Here is a 22,728-nt window from a genome sequence, read left to right on the forward strand (position 1 = left end):
ACCAGCCCCCAGACCCAAATTACTAGTTGCCGTGCAGCTGCCCTGCTGCACGAGCAACCTAATTAACTATTCTTAGCAACGGGGAACGCGGTCCACTTGTGGCGTCCCCGTTGCTATGCACCCGGCGGCCCTGCACGCACGGCGTCCTGCGTTGCCAGGGACCCGGCGGCTATCGTGCGCACGGCGTCCTGGTGTTGCTAGGCGCTGTGCGGGGGACAGGGAAGGAGAGAGGCGCGGCGGCCGTGACCGCTGCTCAGTCAGGGCACGGCCGAAGACCGCCGCGCCTAACAGTTGTGCAAGTAAAAGATGGTAGGATAGCTCCAAAAATCCCACAGTATCCTCTGAAGCCAGAGGTGGAATTAGGAGTGTACCCAGTCATAGAGCGCTTGCTACAACAGGGCATCCTAGTTATGACGTCCAGCACTGCCAATAGTCCCATCTTCCCTGTGAAAAAGAGTGGGGGGAGGGGTTACAGGCTAGTGCAGGATCTAAGGGGGATAAACAAGATAGTTGAGAGCCAATTCCCCGTAGTGCCAAATCCAGCTGTCATCCTCATGCAAATTCCCCCTACTGCGAAATTTTTCACTGTCATTGACCTCTGTTCTGCTTTCTTTTCGGTCCCTCTGCACCCTGACAGACAATATTTGTTTGCATTTACATACAGGGGAGTACAGTACACCTGGACTCGTCTACCCCAAGGTTTCATTGACAGCCCAAGTATTTTCTCCCAGGCTTTGCATGACTGTTTACAATCCTTTCAACCTGAGAACGGATCAGTATTAATACAGTATGGAGATGACTTACTGCTGTGTTCAGATTCACTTGAGTCGTCCTTGAAAGACACGAAACAGCTTCTGTTTCACCTTTCTAATACGGGACACAAGGTTTCAAAGGATAAGTTACAGTTGTGCCAGACCAAGGTAAAATATTTGGGACATTGCTTGACACAAGGACTGAGACACCTCACCGCTGATAGAATACAGGCGATTTGCGACATGACTCTGCCACAAACCCAGCAGCAGATCCACACTTTCCCTGGAATGTGTGGGTACTGCCGAAACTGGATCCCAGGGTTCTCCATACTGGCTTTACCTTTGCAGGAAATGGTCTCCTCGAACAAACCAGATCGGATCTCTCACACAGATGAGTCTGAACTGGCATTTGAGAGACTTAAACAATGCCTATCACAGGCACCTGCATTAGGCATGCCAGATTATGGAAAACCTTTTGAGTTGTACGGTACGGAAAGTGCTGGGTGCGCAGCAGGTGTCCTAACCCAGAGACATGGTGATGCCAGCAGGCCGGTAGCTTACTACAGTGCACAGTTGGACACCGTAGCACGGTCTCTCCCCACATGCTTGCGAAGTGTTGCAGCGATTGCCTTGCTAGTGAGTAAAAGTGAAGATGTAGTGTTGGGATACAACCTGACCATCCATACACCTCATGCAGTCTCAGCCTTACTGAACTCTGCCCAAACCAGACATGTCTCATCAGCACGGTTTACAAGGTGGGAATTAGCACTAATGGCACCTGTAAACATCACCATATAGAGATGCAGCGCACGAAGTCCTGCAACTTACCTCCCGGGTATGCCTGGACAGGCACAAAGGGTGGAGGATGAGAGTGATGGTGAAGGAGGATTTAGTACAGACACTGACACACATGATTGTATGGAATATCTGAACCAAACTTTCACTGCAAGACCCGAAATTAATGACAACCCACTGGAAGGCGTAGATTTTACTTTTTACACTGACGGTAGTTCCCACAGACAGACGGACTCGGGAGACTTGTGTACTGGATACGCAGTCGTAGATGACAAAGGTATCATAGAAGCTGAACCCCTGGGCTCACCGCACTCAGCACAAGTTGCTGAGCTGGTCGCCCTAACCAGAGCGTGTGAATTGGCTAAGGATAAGTCAGCCAATATTTATACAGATTCTAGGTATGCCTTTGGAGTCGTGCATGATTTCGGGGCCCTATGGCGCCTCAGAAATTTCATGACGGCAGCTGGCACACCTGTAGCGCATGCATCCCATATAAAAAGGCTTCTAACAGCGATACAGGAACCTGACAGAGTGGCTGTTATCAAGTGCAAAGCCCATACTTACAGTCAAGACCCAGTGTCACTTGGTAACAGCCGGGCAGACGAAGCTGCTAAATCAGCAGCCAGCACACCCATACAGACAGATATCACACAACTGATGGTATTCAATACCGTCAACACACAAAAATTAAGTGAAATGCAAAATTTGTGTTCTCCACAGGAAAATGCAGTCTGGAGGTCAAAAGGATATGGCCAGGAGTCCTCAGGACTCTGGACAGATGGACAGGGTAAGCCAGTAGCCCCCAGAGCATATCTTCCAAGCTTAGCTGAGGCGGCACACAGTCTGACTCATCTGGGCAAAGAAGGTATGTGTAAGCTGGTGAGAGCCTACTGGTGTGCGCCAGGATTCTCTTCTCATGCGGGTAAGAGAGCAATGACATGTCTTATCTGCTTGAGGAAGAATATTGGAAAGTCAATACCAACAGAACCATCCCATATCCCACCAACAGACGGCCCTTTTCAGGTAATACAAATTGATTTCATACAGTTGCCACCCTGCAGAAATTTAAAATATGTGTTAGTTTGTATTGACGTGTTTTCAAATTGGGTAGAAGCGTTCCCCGCTGCCACAAATACTGCTACGTTCACTGCAAAGAAAATTGTGCAGGAATTTGTGTGCAGATATGGTATCCCTAGGATAATTGAAAGCGATAGGGGTACCCATTTTACAGGTGAAGTCTTTCAGGTTATGTGCAAACTGATGGGAATTAATAGTAAGCTGCATACTCCGTACCGCCCACAGGCGAATGCGAAAGTGGAAAGAGTAAACAGAACTATTAAGAACAAGTTGAGCAAAGTGATGGCTGAAACTGGATTGTTTTGGCCAGAAGCTTTGCCACTTGTATTGTACAGCATCAGAACCACTCCCAGGTCCCCCCTTAACCTATCACCCTTTGAGATTCTTTTTGGTCGACAACCCCATGTAATGATTGACCCCCAGGATGATTTGAAATGCAATAATGAGGTGACTGTAAAATATATGGTTAAGATGAGCCAGCAGTTGAGAAATCAAAACAGAAATCTAAAGCTGGTGATTCCTGACCTACCAAACAGTAATTGTCATGACTTTGAACCTGGGGATTATGTAATGATTCAAAATTTTCTACGCTCAGGTTGCCTTATTGACCGGTGGGAAGGACCGTACCAAGTCTTACTAACCAGCACGACAGCATTAAAGGTTGCCGAGAGAGAGACTTTGGTCCACTCGTCCCACTGTAAGAAGGTCGCTGACCCAGAGAGAGCCCTTGACAAAGAGCAGAGTGTAGAGGAAATCGTATCACTAGAGTGCCTGTTTCGGGAAGGTTGAGAGGCAGGACTGTTGTCACGACACCTGAGCACAGAGAACTACAAGACCACAGGCAGTTGTCGCACCAAATTTCTTTTTCCTTTTTATTATTTTCTCCATCTCCCATTACCCTCCTTTCTCCCTTCCTTGCTCCTTTTTCTCTCCCTTTAACAAGATGGACTTACCCCAAGAGACTGCATTCCGGGTTTTCCTGTTGACCCTGTTGTTGACCAGAGCAGTCTATTTCGGTGAGAGTACCAGAGAGGTCGAGAAAGGATCTGGAATGGGTTCTGATGGCAAGGACGGATTTGTAGAATTCCAAGAGCAACACATCCACCGAGCAAAGGCGAGTATCAGAAAACGATCTGGTAGTCAAGAAACTAGGAGGCACTGTGAAGGGTTATTGGCTGAAGAAAATTGTATTTGTAGAAACTGTGAAAACATAGTTGAGGACGGGTGCATCCAGAGATGTCAGTCCAGCCTTAATATCAACATGGACCGTCATCCATTGAGTGATTATCACTCATTAGTGGGTAAGGTTTTAAACCAAACAGAATGCTGGGTGTGCTCACAAGTACCTCAAGGTCAGAGCGAGTCAGGACTAGTACCGTACCCTTTAACAATAGATGAGGTACTTGAATTAAGGGGTGGGAGACCGGTGGACAAGAAATTTAATATTTCTAGGCCCCCTAGTTTGAAACTCCACCAATATCATGTGGATAGATACTTAGTATGTTTCAACATTTCCAATTCCCGAAAGCCGGGAAATTGGGAAGTGACATGGAATAACCAAACCATGGCATTTTCACACAGAGCCGACAGAATGCCTGTAGACTCAGAACTTATACGCCAAATAGCCGGTGGTGGAAGGTATTTTCGGTACAGGTATACTCTAGGAAGTAGGACTATGCGGGTTGGAGAAGTATCACCAGGGTACTGTGCGCATATCATACAGCCTGATACGTGTACTGAACAGATGAGAGAGTTAGGGATAGGATTTTTCACTTGGAAGGTTTGCAATATAATAATGTCATATTCTGTCCCATATGTTCTCCCCGATGATGCATATTTCATATGCGGGAGGAAGGTGTATAAGTGGCTTGCCCCAAACTCAGAGGGATTGTGTTACATTGGAAGAGTGTTGCCAGAAGTTATGACCATAACCCATAATAAGATGAAAGACGTTCACCGCAATGCTCAAGCTCCTTACACTCACACTCACTATGAACACATCGTTAAGAGACACCTTATAGATAGGACAGAGCACGCAGCCTCTGATTTGATCCACGAATCCACCAGGATTCAATTCCTACTCGCGTTAGATATCACCCGTACCGCCAGAGGAATTATAAATTATAGGTATATTCATGCGCTAGCGAACCTGATAGATAATATCACCGAGATGTATGATGACACCTTCAGGTATACAGGGAGGGAGTTGCAAGCTTACAAAACGGAACTGATCCAGCATAGGATGGTTCTAAATTATATCACAGTGGTGACAGGCGGGTACTGCGTCACCTTGGCAACTCAGTATGGTGTGAAGTGTTGCACGTACATCACAAACAGCACTGATGACCCAACCGAGGTCATAGATCAAAAGATGGACGATATCTTGCAATTGAAGTGGGAGTTCCGAAGGAGACACAACCTTACCCTTACTGCTGTGAGTAATGAACTGACCGACTGGGTCTCATGGTTGAACCCACGAAATTGGTTCTCAGGTTTAGGAGAATGGGCTCAAAATGTTATCGTGAGTGTAGGAAAGTTTCTCCTTTGTATCCTGGGAGTTGTCATAATGATTGGCTTGATATTTAGGTGTGTTCGAGTTTTAACGTGGCGCAAGCGCGGTACAAAAGTGATGAGTTTGAGGAGCGGGGGCATTGTTACAACAACTGATTTAATTTATGACCCATCAATAGAGACAATGTTGTGATAAGACGTGATTCCACGGTCCGTTTCTTTCACCCGATTCTCCTTTGTTTTCCCTCAAGCAACAATACATCCATTCGGAAAAGACTTTGATGAACACTACATCCATTCGGAAAAGACTTTTGATGAACAATACATCCATCCAGAAAAGACTTTGATTAACACTTTCAACAAAGATACACCCATCCGGACAAGACTTCAACCAACACCCAAGAACGATTGCACAAATGTTATGTGAATGTATTTGTGATACGTGTCTTATCTTAATCTCTACAACCTTAAGGTAGTGTCACACATAGTTGATAGGTAATACCCATATATTAGCATTCACATATGTTCCCCCCCTTCATGTATCATCAACTAAATGTGCACCCCATTTGTTGGAACAAGAAGCCGAAAAGAGCTCAGTAGTGTTTGTTGGCCCACTTACAGACCCTTAATACGGGATAAGAAGGATTTAATGTAAACTTCGCAATACCTCGAAGCTTATCTAGAACATGTACGGCACGATGATACATGCCCCTCAGACATGGATTTCATACATACATGCTTTTACTATCCCACTAGGTCATCCATTTCCCGCCTACTCCTTTCCTCCTACCATCCAATTATTTTATGGATAATGTATTGTATATTTTTATCCAACCACCTGTAGATATTGTATTGTATATTTTTCTGTTTAATGTTTAGATAGTGGCAGTTATTGTTGACTGCCAAAGGGTGGACTGTCAAAGTCGAAAAATATTGTAATGCATATGCCTTGTACTAACCCCATGCACATGCCCGCTGCGTGTGCACTCAGTCTACCGTGCGTGCACATATCCGCAATTTGCGTAAAGTAGCTTTCCACGGTCATGCGCCTAAGCGCGTGGTATGCGCATTTACGGTAGAGTTTGTGAGCGCATAGAGGGTTATTAGAACATTGCATATTTAACCCAAATAGTGTACATTTTAGATATAGTTCCCCTAGACCACATCAGCGAGTATCAATAGTTTAAATAGTTCCAGTACTAAGGGATTCGCCTTTGCATGATACGAAGGGTCAGTTAAAGGTTGGAAGGTGATGTCTAGTATCCAGCTGTAGGGTATTTTGAGGGTAACATTCCGGTGTTGGTTAGAGAAAGATCGCTTGTTCCTGCGTATATTTATGTGCAAAAGTAGAATATGAACATTAACTGTATTTACTGTATATTATGTATGCGTCGGGAATCCAGAGGATGCCACCCACAAGAGCAGTTGGGGAAAGACATCGCCCATCTATTCAAATCCACCTATGACCTCTTCTGCAATGTAAAGACACATCCCTGTGTCCAATGGACAATGAGATTACAGTGACCATTGTATTGTGTATGCATGTTGTGTATAAAAAGCCCATTGTTGCCTGGCCGGTCAGAAGACTCTGAACGCTATCTGTATGACCAGCGGAGGACCGGCCGGGTTGCGCTTGCGAACATTCTCACGTATGTACATACTCTGTAGCCATTATTCTGTTTAGATTTACTTGTTAGCCTGTAGTGTATGATTTGTACTGTTTACCTTTTGGAATTAATCCACTGTGGCCTTAGAACCCTGTGGTTTCAACTACAAATCAGTGTTGTGTCTTCACTTTCCTGCAAGGGTTTTAGAGTGTATTTATCTGTATAAGGTGTATAGGCATTGATAAGGTGTACGCACTGCGGGTACTTTATACCGTCAGCGCTACTTAAGGTTTAAGGTATAACATCGTTGCAGTACTTTGCTGCTAAGGGTTTAAAGTATAATCATATCATTGCATTGTATCATTAACAAGGTTTAAAGGTTATCAATTGTGTGTGCACACGCTGTGTGTACTCTGTACACTCAGCGCGATGTGTGTACGCCAAGTACGTACCACGTGCGGGACTCTGTACGCAAATAGCGTACAAAGTGCGTAGCACGTGTACCCAGTCTAGCGGCCATAGCGGCTCCACGGTAATAGTGTATCTAGAGGTATAGCTTTTCGGTCTAAGATAATATCGACATTATCAGTACCATGTTGCTATATAGTATATACTGGTGGTCAGCAAACTGTGCAAAACTGAAATTCACCACAGGTATGGATGGATAGTATACTTGACGACACAGAGGTAGGTAGAGCAGTGGACTACTGTACCGTACTGCTATTTATATAGTTATACTGGTGGTCAGCAAACTGTGCAAAACTGAAATGCACCACAGGTATGGATGGATAGTATACTTGACGACACAGAGGTAGGTAGAGCAGTGACCTTCTGTACCGAACTGCTATATAGTATATACTGGTGGTCAGCAAACTGTGCAAAACTGAAATGCACCACAGGTATGGATGGATAGTATACTTGACGACACAGAGGTAGGTAGAGCAGTGGACTACTGTACCGTACTGCTATATATATAGTTATACTGGTGGTCAGCAAACTGTGCAAAACTGAAATGCACCACAGGTATGGATGGATAGTATACTTGACGACACAGAGGTAGGTAGAGCAGTGGCCTTCTGTACTGTACTGCTATATAGTATATACTGGTGGTCAGAAAACTGTGCAAAACTGTAGTGCACTTCAGGTATGGATGGATAGTATACTTGACGACACAGAGGTAGGTAGAGCAGTGGACTACTGTACCGTACTGCTATATATATAGTTATACTGGTGGTCAGCAAACTGTGCAAAACTGAAATGCACCACAGGTATGGATGGATAGAATACTTGACGACACAGAGGTAGGTAGAGCAGTGGCCTTCTGTACCGTACTGCTATATAGTATATACTGGTGGTCAGCAAACTGTGCAAAACTGAAATGCACCACAGGTATGGATGGATAGTATACTTGACGACACAGAGGTAGGTAGAGCAGTGGACTACTGTACCGTACTGCTATTTATATAGTTATACTGGTGGTCAGCAAAATTCTGCACTGTCCTCCTACTATATACTACAATGCAGCACAGATATGGAGCGTTTTTCAGGCAGAGAACGTATAATACTGGTGGTCACTGGTCACTGGTCAGCAAAACTCTGCACTGTCCTCCTACTGTATAATACTGCTGGTCCCCAGTTCCCACAATAAAGCAATTAGCACACTGAGCACAGATATTTGCAGCACACTGAGCACAGTCAGATATGGAGCGTTTTTCAGGCAGAGAACGTAGATATTTGCACTTGCAGCACACTGAGCACAGATATTTGCAGCACACTGAGCACAGATATTTGCAGCACAATTTGCAGCCCACTGAACATAGAAACTGAGAGGACGCCAGACACGTCCTCTCACGATCATCTCCAATGCACGAGTGAAAAATGGCGGCGACGCGCGGCTCCTTATATAGAATCTGAATCTCGTGAGAATCCGATCGCGGGATGATGACGTTCGGGCGCGCTCGGGTTAACCGAGCAAGGCGCGAGGATCCGAGTCTGCCTCGGACCCGTGTAAAATGGGTGAAGTTCGGGGGGGGGGGGTTGGTATCCCGAGGATCCGAATCCGCTCATCACGAGTGTGCAGTAATGTTATTCAAAGCTGTGCTTACTGTGACAAATGCATTAAAGTCTGTTGGGAGCAGTATTTCCACTTTACCTGTAGATGAGAAGAAGTAGAAGAAGAAGAAGAAGAAGATAATAGGCGTTACATCACAGTATTTGCAAAGAGTTGCATATGACTGATAAGAAGTCCAGGCTAAGTGCAGGCTTAGTTATTAAATTGTAATGTTCCCACTTACAATCTCCACACTTTGAATTCTTCACACTTGCTATATCAGCCAAGGCTTATTCAGCCTCCTATCCTCTAATAAGTAGAGCTACAAACGTGATTGGATGTTTACTGATTGTGACCCAACCTCAATGCCCAACACCCTAGACCTATTTTGCACTCACCAGTTACAACATTAAATGAGTGGCTTAATTAATTAATAAATATTGTCGTTATTTTCCCACAACCAACCCCAATATCAAGCTAATAGTCTCACATTTATCCCAGTAAACCCCAACATCCATTTATTAGCCCCAGATTACAGAGTATCTCACAACTACAGGACATAGCACAAGATGGCTGGACCTGTTGGAGGACAGAGCCGCCAGAAACATAGCTGGGGCTGTAAAAGAAGAGACAGTGATAAAAATGACACAGCCATCCATAGATCAAGTGCATGCCTTCAATGGTTAGGGGTCACTGACGCCGACATCACAGAGGGACTGAAGCAGACTTGAGTGTAAGTTAGTTTTGCAGACTGAAGCTGCATACACACGGTGCGATTTTTTGTGCAATATGGTCTATATAGTACATATCGTAAGGAAACATAGTGCATATCGCACCGTGTGTATGGACTTGCGATACCGATGAACGGTCCCGTTGGATCGGCATCGCAAGAAAATGTAGTGTGTACAGGTGGGGCCGATACTGACTACATGCCTCCGAGCACAATGTACTGTAGTCAGTATCAGCCATTAGCCGACATCACGATGAAACCACGTCATTCAATGAAACTCCGCCCCCTGAGCGAAGTACTATGGGAGGGAGGAGGGAGAGCAGGATAGGAGCCACAAAGTGCCACGGCGGGTGCCCCGTGCGATCGTACAGCTCATCCGCCGCTAGAAACAGCACTGGTTATTAAGATGTGCAATGTTCATGTAGTTGATCCGTTGCTGCGTCTTTGGACCCAGCAGCAAACCTGTAGTGGGCGTCTTTTGCTTAAGATGCCTCATGCAACTTTTGCGTAATTTTGCACAACTGCTACATATGGTGCTGTTAACGTCCACCTCTGAATAAGCCCAATGTTTGCAACCTGACCATAGTTTTTTCTTGATATTTTGCCAATAGATATGGATGAAATGTTCTAGGAAGTTTCAGGTTTCTATAGCTGTGTTATTCAGTTGGTAGGTGTCTGAGTTTGCAGAATCGCGCTGTAAAAGGTTGTGTCATTTGGAACAAAATTGTCTTTTATGATGTTTTGGAAAAAAGCATTTTATCACAAAAAGTACTGTAAAAGAAAATGTAATAGGTGTACGTTATAAATTACTTTTTGTACACTTAGCATTTCTTTTTACGCAGCCTTTCTGTTTGAGGCATTAATATAAAATTTGCAAATCGATTTTTTGAAAACGGAACAGTTACGTCAATGCTGCAAAGTCTCCTACAGAATGAATGCAGAATTTTGCTTTTTTTCTATGTAAAAGAAAATAAAAAAAGCTTAGCTTACAGCGTTATCAAATGACTGTAAAATTTAGTGATAATTTAGTCTTTTACCATGGTAATCCAATTCATATTTTGTTAGTGGTGGTATTCAAAAAAATCCAAAAACATGGGTTCAGATAAATAATATTAAAACTAGGTTCCCTTTTTCTGCACACTTTCTTATGTTCTGTTTAGACCTTTTGTTATGATACAGGCTCTTGATGGCATGTATAAATAGTAGCTGAGCAGTGACTCAAGTTATGCTCCTGTCTTGTAGAGCTTCAATATCTACATAATAATTTAGCATAATGCATAAGTCTGTCAAGCAACCCTGAATTGTGCTAGAAGCAATACTGCACATTCTCATACTGCTTAGAGGGACTCTCCTGAAATGACTTGCCTGTAACATTTATTATGTAATACATTACTAAAGAATGTCACGCAGTCAGGGCACTTTTCAGTGTCCTCAAATGAGCCAGCTACGCCAGCACAATCAGGCAAGTCAATCATTCAATCAATCAATCAATCAATCAATCAATCAATCAATCAATCACCTCTCCTACAGTTAAGTATGGAGGAAATCAGCCCTTAGAGAGGGGGTACATTTAATAAGTGGTTAGCCCCAATCTTTAAAATGGCACTAATACTAAAAGTAAAAATAAGTACCCCATGTGTAGAGAAAATTAATTTAATGCTCTCAACGGTGAACTTTGCCATCGAAGTACCTTGTTTGCTAAATAACTATAGCACATTTAATATGGCTGTGTAAAGAGCAATCTTTGTGTGATTATAATTTTTTTTGTTTTGTGTTGGTTAATTACAAATAGTACTAAAATATCTCACTGGTGTTTAATTTGCAAGTTAAAAAATGCATGTAAAAATGCATGTAAACACTATGGGCCAGATGTAATGCAGTGCGAGACGGTTGGACCTCCAAGATTCTGGCCAAACTTGTAATTTTTTTAAAACTGCAATCATTACAAGGCAAAACCAACCTGGTTTTGCTGTGTAAATGATTGCCGCTTTAAAATACGCGTACAAGGTCAGCCGTAATCGCGGAGCCCCGACTGTCTCACACTGCATTACATACAGATGGAGTCTCCGTTATCTTTGCTGGCTGAGGCGTTAGTCATGATTACGGATACGCAGCATGCCTGGGTGCAAGGATGCTTGCCTAGTCATAGGGAGGCGCACAGAGCATTTAGTGTTACCTTTAAGTGTAATACCTGCAATCACCCATCAGTTGTCGCTTTTTAAAATCACCATTGCGCATGTGTGTGGTCTCCATTAAAATACAATACTGAACTACAGCGCAAGAAATACTTTACTGGAGCATCTCATTACGCTACAGTATTTCAAATACCGTATACAGTACTGTATTTAGTACAGTATGTACATATGCAACTAGTAGAGTATATACAGATGCAAACGAATGTGATAAAGCTACAGTATAGTGCATTGATGTTAGGGATATGTGAGTGTCCAAGTCACGTAGACAAAACAACAAATAAAATTGGTAGTGTATACAGACGCAAACGAACGTGTTGCAGGTATGGTTCATTGATGTTAGGGACATGTGAGCATCCAAATCCCGTAGCCATTATGACATAATCAAAACCAATGGTAAGGGATCACTGCTTACATTTACGCATGAGCTTATGTATCTGTCATGAGGCGTTGTGTCCGAGTGGTAAAGTGTGCCGCTTCCCATGCTTAGAGTCTCGAGTTCAATTCCCAGAGTATGAATGCATGTTTTGTTTTTTCCTGACACGTTATTAATTTTTTTAATCTATAGTAATATACCTTCACATTCAATGGAAGTGTGCACACAGGTTTTACATAAATCAGGACAAAGCAGCAGGAGTGTCTCATTACGCTATCTAAAATAGCAGCAATGAGGTCCCATAGACAGCTACAGACATTCTCATTCTGCTATCTAAAATACACAGCGGCTATGGGGATAAGCGAGCTCTATGCATAGTACGGTACACATACTGTACAGTACTGTAGCAGGCCAGACTCAATCACAGAGTGGGTTCACAAAATGGATGCCGCTCGTGACCGAGTGTCTCATGGAAGCCCACAGCTATGGAGCGAGCAACGGCATAGGTTTTGCAAGCATCAGGGCAATGCTGAAGGAGCGTCTCAATAACCAGGCTAAAATACTCAGGGGCGATAGGGATAAGCAAGCTCTATGCACTGTACGGGACTTGGATGCTCATACTGTACAATACAGCATAACCCTAACGTCAATGGACCATAGTTTGTAACACGTTCTATAGCTGTGGCTCTAACATGATTTGCGTCTGTATACACTATTTATATTAATCGCTCATTCTATGGAAATTATAAACTCACGGAGACCTAACGCCATAAGAACCTTTGTTTTACATGTTTGATTGTGTCTGTATACCATATTTTAATTGATCGATTTATTGGTTCATTTTTGTGGTTAATTAATAATTTCTGCAGAATAGAGAATTAATAATTTCTGCAGAACACGGTATTTAGGCACCACCTCCCCTCACCCCCTTATCCTGGGAGCATGCTAATGTCAAAGTCGAAAAATATTGTAATACATATCCCTTGTACTAACCCCTCATGCACATGCATGCTGCTCGTGCACCCGGTCCCCCGTGCGTACACATATCCGCAAGTTGCGTAAGAGACGCTCCGGCGACTCGTGCGCATGATATGTGTATTTACGGCAGAGTTTGTGAGCGTGTAGCGTGCGACTCGAACATAGCATATTTAACCCAAATAGTGCATTTTGTAGATATAGTTCCCTTAGATCATGTCAGCGAGTAATGTTAGTTTAAACAGTTCCTGGACGGAGGGATTCGTCTTTGCATGATAGGAAGGGTCAGATGAAGGTTGGTAGGTGATGTCTAGTATCCAGCTGTAGGGTATTTTAAGGGTAACATTCCGGTGTTAGTTAGGAAAAGATCGCTTGCTCCTGCGTATAGTTATGTACAGAAGTAGGTTATGAACATTAACTGTATTTGCTGTAAATTACACATGCGGCGGGAATCCAGAGGATACCTCCCACCAGAGCAGTTGGGAAAGGACATCGCCTACCTGTTCAAATCCACCTATGACCTTTGCTGTAATGTAGAGACACATCCCTGTGTCCAATGAACAATGAGATTACAGTGACCATTGTATTGTGAATGTATGTTGTGTATAAAAAGACCACTGTTGCCTGGCCGGACACAAGACTCTGAAGGCTTTCTCCCTGATAGCTGAGGACTGGTCCAGGACGCGCTTGCGAACGATTCCCCATGTATGTATATTCTCTGTAGCCATTATTCTCTATTATTCTGTTTAGATTTCCTTGTTAGCCTGTAGTGTATAACTTGTATCTGTTTACCCCTTTTCTCTGAATAATCCACTGCGGTGTTAGAGCCCAGTGGTTGGTTTACCACAAACCGGTGTTGTGTTTTCACTTTCCTGCAAAGGGCTTTCTTAGCGTCTTAATCGGTATAAGGTGTATAAGCATTGTTAAGGTTTTAAGGTATCACATCATTGCAGTACTAGGCTGCTAAGGTTTAAAGTATAAGCACATTCTTACACTGTTTCATTATTTAAGGTTTACTGTATATCACACTGTGTGCGTCCGCGCCGCGTGTACGTCGTACCCACGGCACGGCGTCTGATACGCTAAGAGCATATCAATACGGTACTCAGTACGCCAATAGCGTGCTTAGTACGAAGCGTGAATCTGTGTGCGTACGTGCCGCTCGTGCGTCACGCCCACGGCACAGCGTCTGATACGCTAAGTGCGTATCCATACGGTACTCAGTACGCAAATAGCATACTTAGTACGTAGTGTGTGTAATAAGTCTAGCGGCCATAGCGGCTCCACGGTACAATTGGGGGCATCGTCCGGTCCTCCTCATATCCGCAGCCTAGCAGGACAAGGCAGACTTTATCTATCAGCAAAGGGCGGGAAGGTATCCCCTGTTAGCCTTCTATTGGTCAGGTGGATACACTGGTGCTGATTAGATAAGCGTCTGCTCCGCATGGTTTGTAGGGATGCTGGTGGGATCTGAAAGGTAAGAACGTAAAGCTATTGTTTGTTTAAATCTGTTAAATTTCTGTTTGGTGCCAACTGCGCACGCAACACACGTAACACATGCACACACCTGTATTTTATTTGTGTATTTTGCATATCTACTCGCTTGTTGCCATTAGCATTGATTATTAGACCCGTGCTGAAAATTTTTTGTTGCTATTTAGTTAAAAATATAGAGTAATATTTAAGGGAGTACGTGTAAAACACACACGCAGCCTGACCTAGTTATAAAGGTTTATACAGGAGATACTGTGTGGTGTTGGTAAGCGATTATAGTTAAATATCGTTTACATTTATAGAAGTGTGGTATTTGTATTACTGCGGACGTATACGGCCATTGTACACGTGTTTCGGAAAAACGTTTGAGACTGAGTACGCAACGTAAAGGCCTACACACGTGGCGTATTTTACGCAACGTGCGTACAGATACGCCCACTTAATACAAATCACACGATAGCATTGTTTTAGTTTAGGCGATACGGTAGCCACTCGATAATAGCACAAATTTGTTCAGTTTCCAATATTTAGTTTAAAAGAAACCTTCTCTTATTGTGTCACCTCTGGGACTAGGCTGTTTCACCTGAATGAAAGTTAATTTTCTGTACAGAAAAATCAAAGTGTATATGAGTGAACGAGCGTGAGTGTGCAAATAAAGGTTTTGTGAACCCAGAATTCGGGATCCCGTAGGAGACCACATCAGGTGAGTGGACACTTGGTGGCGTGGGAGTGGCTTTCTCACGTTAAACATTGTATAAGGTATAATGGAGCAATTAGTATAACAGCAGACCAAGAGGTCAGCGAAGTCAGAAATCCGCTGACTAAGTCAAGCGAAGCTCTGAAAACCGTGGCCTGAGAAAGGTCAGCAGTGAGAGCGCAGCCCCGGGGGTTTGCGTAGTACCCATATAGGCCCGTTCAGTTACGCTCCGGCTGAGGTTTCGCAGCCTAAACAATCGATTCCGTTGGTCGTCCGGCGGATAAGTAATAGTTACTTATACGCAGTGTGACTGTACCGCACGTTAGTGTGTGCAAAAGTTAGTTCAACTTGATACCCATTACGCCATTTGCGTAAAATCGCGTGATCATAGACGCTAATTGTACATACAGACGTGATTTGTGTAACAGGTTTTTTTTTAATTTTAAGGGAGTTTCGCTGTTCACTCAGGAAATCTCCAACAACTGATATTTACTGGGAGGGGTAACTCACTCCCACACGCTCTCAGTAAATAGAGGTTATGCAGGGCCCTAGGTTGGGTACGACCAGCATTGAGCACAGTGTGTGGGTCTACTGACCAACGTGGGCGTGAGTGGGTGAGAGCGCTCGGAGAACTTTCACCGTCGCCTTAACCTCTGAGTAATTTGGTTTTTGTAGGAATTAGCTGAGAAGGTAATACCTGCAAAGAATGGGCGCAGGGACGTGCGGTGAGCTAAATAGCTCAGGATTCACTGGCTAGCACCAGAGTCATATTTACATGCAATATATGAGCCAAAGCGTGCATCTGAGCATTATACACAGGTGCAGCAGTATATATTCCTGGAAATTTTGTGAGTTTTGATCAGAGATGTGCAGAAAAGTTAGCCAGGTGATGCACTGCCTCACCTGCCATAGACTTTTTACTCCAGAGTTTTGGCTATAAAAATGATTAGAATAATGCAAAAAAGATATTTCAAACATATTCTTTGTATTTTTTATATACTTCATACAGTCAGAACTCTGGCACAAACATTAGTGTGACAGGAAAGGCTCTGCCTCACCTGCCTCACCCCACCACACATCACTGGAATGGGGGCCAGTTGCTCAAGTAAGGGACGATCAACCAGGGTTCAGGTTGGTAATCCGCAGCCCAAAGGGTCGGTGAGGTACATAATGTGTGAGAAATATGGATCACACGCAGAGGTCTTATGCAATGAATGGGAATGTATGACTGTGGAAGATAGGGAACCGTTCCCTAGGGTAGGAAGTTTTAGTCCTGAGGTGTTGCAAAATTTAAGGAGAAGGATATGTCTGATAAAATCCAGGAAACAAAGGATTAGACATTATGATTGTTTACAGTTATGGCAACAGGAGGGTGAGATACAACAGGGATTAGCTCAAGCAGCTGGTTCCAACCCTAGCAGGAAACTGATAGCAACTGCACCACCACCACCGTACATTACAGGGGAGAAAATGGCTACAGAGAATGGCATACTGATATGCGATAAGAGTGCACTTAATAAATGTATTAATGACGATAAGAGTAAAGTAGATAAAGGTATTAATGCTAATGCTAACCCGTGCAAGTTGTATCCCATCTTAAACTTCCCTCAGGACTGCGACCAAGAAGATGAGCCCAGCACGATATCGGCACTCTCTCTAGCAGCCACCATACAAGATACTCAAGTGGGCACGGCCCAACCAGTAAGAGCAGTAGCGAAGGCCCCTAGTGGAGGGACAGGTGAGGTCGTGTCCACAGGTAAGTACGGTACTGTACATTATGCAGAAACAATTGCACCTCACATTGTAGAAGCAACCCAGAATGATGTAATTGAACTGAATCCTGTCAGGGTGATCGCAGTCCCCAATGGGAAAACTGACGCTCTGGGAATCACTCCTGTCAGGAACATTGCTATGCATTGCCCCTGGTCCCGGACAGAATTGAGGACAATTATGTCTGAATTTCCTGATCCCAGGAAAGATCTATCCGCATGTCAGAGGTTTATTAGAGAACTATAACAAAAAACAGAGAAGAGTAACTTGCGCCTTAGTTGCAGCTTTGTACTATACTCTCAAAGAGCACCACTCTTTGATAAACATGTGTATACAAAAAAGAATGGAGTAGTCCACAAGCGCTACTATAACTGAGGGAGTCTCTAGTTAGTTCCTGCCCAAATGTTTTCTCTATCTGGATGCAGAATTATTTTCCCTCAGTGTTGTACAGTTCTTTTCCTTCCACACTAAGGTTCGTACCTTTGGACTGACCTCCATTCAGTGCGGGATGTACATCAAAAGGTTTCTTTACATTTCTTTCACAGCTTCTCAAATTGCATCAATTGGTCATCATCACGTCCCTCTACTAGGTTCCCTATGTTCCTTGAAAGGTTTCTTTAGCCGTGACACCGTCCTGATTCTCTCAAAGGTCCAGATGTCATTCACCACATCAATTGATTAAACAGGAGGCCAAAAAACCAAATGGTAATAAAATTCTTTCCAAAAATAGGAATATTTTTATTCCAACGTATAAAAAAGTAACAATAGATAAAAACAATTAAAATATGAAAAACAATGAAGATCCCACTACTCCTGTGTTTGTTCTGCTCTATACCCTCAGGAACCAATTGCATAAAAAATATTATCTTAAAACAATGGACCTTAATAACGGGTAAGGGCTAAAATGAACACTTACAGGCAGGGATCAGCACAAGTACCAACGCGTTTCGGATAGGCTATCCTTCCTCAGGGCATGTTGCAGAACAAACACAGTCGGCCATTTATACCCACTGGTCCCTTCCTATGTGTCCAGGAACCAATCACAGTTTAGGGACATCAAACCTATACATTACATATCTGTATCTTAGTATCTCCACTTTATCTAAGTAATGCATTAATAAATCAACAATCAGACTTTTCAAATATAAAAAAATAGCTTTAAAACACTAAAGAAATTCAAGCACATTATATAATTGGTTATCATGATAACCTGTTCTGGATTAACCGGATTTAAGGACCTCCATATAGTCTCTTTTTGAACATTTGCACAGTCCGGAATTTCAAGCCATTTTTCTTCTTTTGCTTCCATGTAATTAGAATCCGTCCCTCTCGTTTCCCCCGGAAATGATGTATCTCAGTGCCACTCAATCTCTTGTCCCCACACACTGGGTATGAGCTTTCAACCGTTCCTATGCGGGATTCCTTGTCTTTCCGATCCGTCCGTTCGTGACCGGAAATGACGTCCGTCCACATCCGGTAAATGGAACGCAAGTTCCGGGTGCTGGTGGAACGCACAGACATCTTCCCCATATGGGATTTTTTGTTCATAGCAAGCTCATATAACATAGAAAAGAATGATAAAAGATAGATTAATATATATAGATATTATCCTTTTCCAGAGTCATATCACCATAGTCTATCAACCAAACATAAAAAACCTTTATATGTTTTCCGTCATTCTATAGTCTTTTTTTAAAATTGTCAATGTAAATAGCACATAGACGCATCTATTTGCATGGGGATTAAAGGTACATTTTTGCGGACTCGTTACAACCATAAAATCATAATTTTCTAATGTATTATAAAAACCACTTCATTTCAAATTCGACGTTGAGCCCCCTCGGGTCTAGGGTCCTCAAGTCATAAATCATTCGCATCTCTGCCTTTGCTAGCTGTTCTTCCCCATTATTGTTCTCCAATTAGGGGTGATGGCTTTTATTCCACAAAAACTGACTAAATGGTCTATGTTACATTTATGATCTTTTTTGAAATGAAGTGAGACATTATGGGTTTCTAAACCCTTTCTGATGTTTCTTACGTGTTCTGCCATGTGGGTCTTCAGCATGCGGGTAGTTCACCCCACATACTGAGAGCCACACGAGCATTCCAGCAGATACACGCAATTTTTCGTATTGCACGTGATGAAGTCTCTAATAGTATAGCTCCTTTTAGTTTGAGTGGACTTATAGTGGGTAATTTTACTCTCCTTGCTTCTGCACGTCTGGCACATGATACATGTGCCGCACCTATAGAAGCCTTTGGAGACATTCCTTGTTAACATCTTAGGTGCGACAACTACACTTTTCACAATGCTCTCTTTTAAATTATTCGCTCTTCTGTACACAAATCTGGGAGCTTCAGATATATGGTCTTTAAGCACAGGGTCCCTGTTCAGAATTGACCAATGTCGTCTAATTACTTTTTCAATTTCCCTGTGCTGGCTATTAAAGCCCATAATGAGGGGAATATCTCTAGGATTGTTGTTTTTCTTGTCCACACCCCTAGTGAGCATATTATGGCGATCCTTCTTCCCTGTTTCCTCCATAGCTTTTTGAACTAATATTGGGTTGTATCCTTTTTCTGTAAATTGTTCCTGTAATGTTTCTGCCTGCTCCAAATACACCTCCACATCAGTACAATTCCTCCTAATTCTTTGGAATTGACTGACCGGTATGCTCTGTAACCAATTATAGTGGTGGTTGCTTTTATAGTCTATAAATGAGTTGCAGTCAGTTTGTTTTACAAAGTTACTGGTCTTAATTTTATTATCTTCAATATATATCCGAAGATCTAAAAAGTTAACTTCTTTCTCACTGATGTTAAAGGATAATTGGATGTTATTAGAATTATTATTAAGGTGTTTACAAAATGCATCTAGAGAGGTAAGATCGCCCCTCCATATAAACAATATATCGTCTATATAGCGATGCCATGACACCAGACTGGCACCCCACTCATGGCCATTCCACACTTGGTGTTCCTCCCAGTGTGCCATGAATAAGTTAGCATAACTGGGTGCCAGTCTGGTGCCCATCGCTGTTCCTGTTAACTGAAGATAGAAAGCATTGTCGAAACCAAAAAAAAATATTATGTAATATTAATGAGGTTCCCTCAAGGACAAAATTTCTCTTTTCCATAGGTATACCATCCTTATCCATGAAATGAGACATGGCATCTAATCCCTGTTGATGGTTAATAACCGTGTACAAAGATGTGACATCGGCAGTGATTAGAAGGAAATCGGGTTGCCAATCTACCAACATAAGTTTGTTAATGGTTGTTATAGTATCTTTCAGGTAGGATCTAGTAGTTTTGACCATGGGTTGTAACATGTGGTCTATAAAGCATGATAAATTCGATAGACTAGAGTTGGTTCCTGCTACAATCGGACGACCTGGGGGTACCTTTTTATCCTTATGGATTTTCGGTAGGATATATAATACCGGTATGGAGGGATTTTCAATGGTCATAAATTTCTGCTCTTCCTCTGTGATAACCCCCTTTGTAAGGTACATGGCCAAAAAAATCTCTAATTTCTTATCTATATTATTGCTGGGATTTCCTCTTAGTTTTTGATAAGTCGTATTATCCATTAGTTGACGCATGACCTCTTTATTGTAATCCTCCAAATCTAAAATGATGATACTCACCCCCTTATCGGCTGGCTTGACCACTATTTCTTTGTTGTTACTCAGTGTCTTAATGGCCTTCCTTTCTTCCTTAGTTAGATTTACTTTTCTATTGGGTTTAAGTTCAATACTTTTGTAGGTCTGCTTTAACTGCCTTTTCAAAGGATTCGATAAAGCTTTCCTTCTTATGTTTAGGGTAAAATTTAGACCTTCTTTTGAATCTAAACCCTATCTCATCCTCTTCCTTGTTTCCACTGGGAATTTCCTCAAAAAACCTCTTTAATGTGAGTCTTCTAACAAATTTTTCAATATCTATGTGGGTATCAAACTTATCACATCTATTTGCAGGCGAAAACTTTAGACCTTTTTCAAGGACTGTTCTCTCATGTATAGTTAGTTCATATTTACTAAGGTTGTAAATTTTAGTGATCTCCTTTTTTGGGGCCTTCTCCCCCACTAGATTTATATCACTACGTATGGCCTCCTCCATTGTGTCTGTGTCACTATTTGCATTTGTTGATGCAATATTATCAACTTTATTAGTTTTTACTCTCCTCCTATTTTTATTAAGGGACTTATTCTTTCCTCCTCGATTGCCCCGTTTTCTCTGTATATCCTTTATCTTCGTCTGGGGGGTTTGTAAGTACCCCTCTCTAAAAAATGATTATCCCGTTCTTTCAGGGAATCTATATGGTTTCGATAATTTGCATAATTTCTCCTTTCATTATACTGAGTTCTGTCTTCCTCACCTCTTCTTGGTCGATCCCTCCAGGATTCCACATCTCTTCTTTGATTTATTCTAATGTGGTCCTCCTCTCTCTCATTATTCGGGTTGGGCCTATCCCTTCCATAATTATATGTCCCTAAGTGGGTATTTCTTGACGGTGGGCCCTTATATCTATTCATATAGTTAGTCTGCTGACCTTCCTCTCTCTGGTTCCTATCTCCCTTTTTTCTTTCATAGGTATTGTTGTAACTTTCTTTTCTATTTACAACTTTTCTGTTGGGCTGACGGGGGGATCTTCTTGGGAGTCCTTCCTGAATGGTGTCTTTATTATCTTGCTCTCCCTGAGTTACTAATGAGTTCTTATATTCATTCCTATCATTCATATCTCCATTAAATTTCTTTTGTTTCTTATTCCTAATCTCCTCATTTTTCATAACTCTAGTGGTGATTATTTCCTCCATTTCCTTATATTCCATTGAACCCGCATATGGTTCCACTAGGGATTTAAAGGTTTCTATATCCTCCTCCACTTCTTATAGTTCTTGTTTCTTCTCCCGAATGATTAGTTCCATAAGGGAGAAAGAACAGGAATCGGTAATTTTATTCCATTCCTCCAAAAAGGTACCTGATTCCCTTTGAAAGGAAGGAGATTTGTTAACCCTTAGTCCCCTCGGTATTAGTTTATTTGTACAATATTTTTCTAGGGAAACAATTTCCCACCATATTTTTCCTTCTTTGATTAAGAGTTTTTCTAATCTATGCATAGCATTGTCTAGATTGGTATCAATCAAGTCAGTTTTACCACACTCTTTAAACACATCATCTACAAGGGCTTTTCTTTGGGTTCTATGTGTGAACATAATTCCTGGCAGCAAGACACACTTCAAAAGGTGCACAACACGTATTATAGCAAAAAACAGAGAAGAGTAACTTGCGCCTTAGTTGCAGCTTTGTACTATACTCTCAAAGAGCACCACTCTTTGATAAACATGTGTATACAAAAAAGAATAGAGTAGTCCACAAGCGCTACTATAACTGAGGGAGTCTCTAGTTAGTTCCTGCCCAAATGTTTTCTCTATCTGGATGCAGAATTATTTTCCCTCAGTGTTGTACAGTTCTTTTCCTTCCACACTTAGGTTCGCACCTTTGGACTGACCTCCATTCAGTGCGGGATGTACATCATAAGGTTTCTTTACATTTCTTTCACAGCTTCTCAAATTGCATCAATTGGTCATCATCACGTCCCTTGCAGGGGACACTCACCTCTACTAGGTTCCCTATGTTCCTTGAAAGGTTTCTTTAGCCGTGACACCGTCCTGATTCTCTCAAAGGTCCAGATGTCATTC

This window comes from Pseudophryne corroboree, chromosome 1 (genome assembly GCF_028390025.1).
Source record: "Pseudophryne corroboree isolate aPseCor3 chromosome 1, aPseCor3.hap2, whole genome shotgun sequence".
Lineage (NCBI taxonomy): Eukaryota > Metazoa > Chordata > Amphibia > Anura > Myobatrachidae > Pseudophryne > Pseudophryne corroboree.